General features: G+C 35.3%; 1 non-coding gene across 1 annotated transcript; it reads right to left on the reverse strand.

Annotated features, from left to right (window-relative positions):
- Positions 1 to 2185: 2185 nt before the first annotated feature.
- On the reverse strand, positions 2186 to 2289 carry LOC122496438. Its single transcript, XR_006300812.1, has one exon. It is a non-coding gene; the product is annotated as a U6 spliceosomal RNA (small nuclear RNA).
- Positions 2290 to 4019: the final 1730 nt, after the last annotated feature.

Here is a 4019-nt window from a genome sequence, read left to right on the forward strand (position 1 = left end):
ATCTATCCTGAAAGAATGACCTAAGGAAGGAGTTCTGTAAAAAGAAATAAAATGATCTTTTTTTTAAAGGAAAGGTACATTGGAATGTAAAAATTGAAGAAAGAACATAGTAAGCAAAAATATGGGTAAATGCAATATAATTCTTTTGTTGAGGTTCTAAATTATGTTGGATGTTGAAGTAAAATTGTAACACTGTGTGATATAGTTCTGATATATGTACAATAAATATTAAAATAATTATATTCTAAATGTAGGAAGATGAGCAAAAGGATGCAAAGTGAGATAATATTTCTATACTTTACTCACAGTGTTAAAATGATGACACCAACTGATAAGTTATGTGTATAATGTAATACCTAGAACAGCCACAAAAATCACTATAGATAAGTAAAAATGGAATCCCCAAATGTATGGGTAGCTTAAAAGAAGGCAGGGAAATAAAAACAGAAAAAAAATATATATGTAAAATGAACAAACAGAAAATAGAAAAATAAAATGGCAGACAAAAGCATTAACAAATCATTAAATGCAGATGGTCTACATAGAACAATTAAAAGACAGAAATTGACAAAAGGGATTAGAAATCATAACCCAACCATATGCTATCTACAAGAAACTCACTTCAAAGATAATGATATGGGCAGCTTGAAAGCAAACACATGAAAAAAGACATATCATAAAAATATTAATTAAAACAAAGTAGAAATGGCTATATTATAGCAGATACAGTTAAAAATATGTTGGATTGCCTTTTCTTTTCCAAATAAAGACAAAAATTCCAGGATGCAAGAAATAAAATTACTAAATTGAAAAGAAAGTCTCCCAGAGTTTATTTGGGCAACACTGTGCAACTTCCAACACACCAAGGGAAGAACTGTATCTCCAGAGCTTCAGGAAAGAGTCGGGGGAGGTTTGTTTAACTATAATGTTCCAAATTACCATTTTCATGTGAAGAACACTGGAAGTCATTTGTAGCTATCGAAAAATTTTAAAAGTATTACTATCCTTATATATTTACTAAATAATCTGTGCAACTTTGATCTTCAAACCCTATTTGATTATGTCCTATTAAAAAAATAAAATTTCTTACAGCCCTACAAAAATATATTTTCTTAAGGGACACCTGGGTGGCTCAGTAAGTTAAGTGTCAGACTCTGGCTCATGTCTTGATCTCATGGTTTGTGAATTCAAGCACCACGTCAGACTCTGTGCCGACAGTGCGGACCTGCCTGGGATTCTTTCTCTCCCTCTCTCTGCCCCTCCCCAATTGTGTTCTCTGTCTCTGTCTCTCTCTCTCAAAATAAATAAACTTAAAAAAATCTTTACTTAAAATTACACATGCATATATTTTGCATAGATGCATACATATACTGTACATATAGATTATGCACATTATAGATGCACATATATAGTCACTATAGATTATGCATGGTATAAATCAGCAGAATACAGTGGACAATGTAGATAAACAAATCTGGGTATTGAAGAATATTTATAATTCCACAGGTGTCAGTGATCTCCAGTAAGTTAGTTCTTATTTTCCCTAACCAAGAAAAAACGAAAACACAAAATACAAACAAACAAACCCAAAACAATTGCATCTTTTATCCTAAGTAAATTCAGGCACATGGTGGAATTCTTTTCATTGTAACTTATGTTACATTCTTCAAATTCTGCCCTTTTCTATCTTCGTTTTATCACTTTGTTTGAAGGTATGTTTATATCTGAATCGACCTCCTATCAGTCTAGGCCTCACAAAATATGTTAGTGGACAAGTTTTCCTGTGTCCCTACCGAGACTTTCCATCTCCCCAGTTTGCAGGCAAATAATCAGATCCCACTAACCTTCTTTTTATTCAAATTTCAGTATAATTAACATACAGTGTTATATTATTTTCAGATATACAATACAGTGACTCAACAATTCTATGTATTACCAGAGCTCATCATGATAAGTGTGCTCTTTAATCCTCATCACTTATTTCACCCTTCCCCCCATCCCCTCTGGTAGTCATCGGTTTGTTCTCAATAGTTAAAAGTCCATTTCTTGGTTTGTCTGTCTCTTTCTCTTTCCCCATGCCCCTGCCCTTTGCTCGTTTGTTGTGCTTCCTAAATGCTACATCTGAGTGAAATCATATGGCATTTGTCCTTCTCTGACTGACTAACTCTGCTTAGCATTATGCTCTAAAAATATGGAACGCTTCACAAATTTGGGTGTCATCCTCACAAGGGATCCTGCTAATCTTGTGTATATCATTCCAATTTTAGTATATGTGCTACCAAAGAGCACTGTAATTGGTTTTTAAATAAGCATTATTTAAATTATGCATTATAATGTGCAGTCCAAGTAAACAACAATGAAAGATCATACACCTAGTCACACATCTTCATACATCTAGATTCATTCTTGTTCTATAAAGGTGTCCTTCTGGCTAACACATATCTAGAATCACTCTTGTTGCAACGATCTCCCTATGGCTATTTTTTTTTTTTGCAGTCAATTTACATTGAAGTAACTCCTCAGCACTTCTTTATATTAGAAATACAAATCCTCTCATGCTTTGAAAGTTCTTCCCTCCTACGTGATGTAGCAGCTGTTTGGAGAGATTCTTAGAGCATGTTGCATCTCGGAGGGGAAAGGAATAATCCTGGGCACTGTTTTCTCAATTTTCCTGGCAATGAACAAGTGTTTTTGGCCTCCAATGTTTTTTGTATGCTTCTATTTTCCTTGACATGATCTCCTCACCTGTCACAAGATCTCTGCCTCTGACATGCAGTATCTAGTGAACATGAGGTGCCAAGGAAACTCAGAATGTTTTCAATTTTGGCTGTCAGCAACCACATTAAGGAAAGAAAACAGTGACACACAGCAAACAGTCTGGCATTTTATTTGTCCTTTTTTTCTTATGTTCCCATATGAAGTCATTAAATCTTTGTCAGGGGAAATGTCATCACTACTCACACAAGAAGGTCATGTCAAAAGGGTGGGAAAATATTAAATAATTATTTCTGAGAACAGGTGCATCACTCTCAACCATAGTGTTAAAATTTAACTGTGTGTTGCATATATTTAGGTATTTCAATGGTTAACAATATTTTTTTCTCTGGAAAAAAGTCATTCATGAGAATGTTTTATTCCTTTATTTTCTGAATACTGGACATGTATCCTCTGAAGCTCCTCATTTAATACCACAGACTCAGAGGCTATGGCATAGGGAAGACATCCACTCTTATAGTCCTATTTGGATTTTTATTCATTACAGGCTTCTCTATGAGAATGGAAAACACTGAGTTGAATAGATTGATAAAAGGAGAAGTGGGCTTTTCTTTTTTATGTTTGTTTGCTTATTTATTTATTTATTTTGAGTGAAGGAAATAGTGTCAAAGCAGGGGAGGGGCAGAGAAAGAGGGAGGGAGAGAGAACCCCAAGCAGTATCCATGCTATCAGCACAGAGCCCAACACGGGACTTGGCTTGATCTCACAAACCGTGAGATCATGACCTGATCTGAAATTAGGAGTCTGCATTCAAAATCTATAAAGAACTCACCAAACTCCACACCCAAAAAACAAATAATCAAGTGAAGAAATGGGCAGAAGACATGAAGAGACACTTCTCTAAAGAAGACATCCAGATGGCCAACAGGCACATGAAAAGATGTTCAACATCACTCCTCATCAGGGAAATACAAATCAAAACCACATTGAGATATCACCTCACGCTAGTTGGAGAAACTAAAATGAACAAATCAGGAGACTATAGATGCTGGAGAGAATGTGGAGAAACGGGAACCCTCTTGCACTGTTGGTGGAAATGCAAACCAGTGTGGTCGCTCTGGAAAACAGTGTGGAGGTTCCTCAAAAAATTAAAAATAGATCTACCCTATGACCCAGCAATAACACTGCTAGGAATTTACCCAAGGGATACAGGAGTACTGATACATAGGGGAACTTGTACCCCAATGTTTATAGCAACACTTTCAACAATAGCCAAATTATGGAAAGAGTCTAAATGTCCATCA

The sequence above is a fragment of the Prionailurus bengalensis genome, chromosome A1 (genome assembly GCF_016509475.1).
Source record: "Prionailurus bengalensis isolate Pbe53 chromosome A1, Fcat_Pben_1.1_paternal_pri, whole genome shotgun sequence".
Taxonomy (NCBI): Eukaryota; Metazoa; Chordata; class Mammalia; order Carnivora; family Felidae; genus Prionailurus; species Prionailurus bengalensis.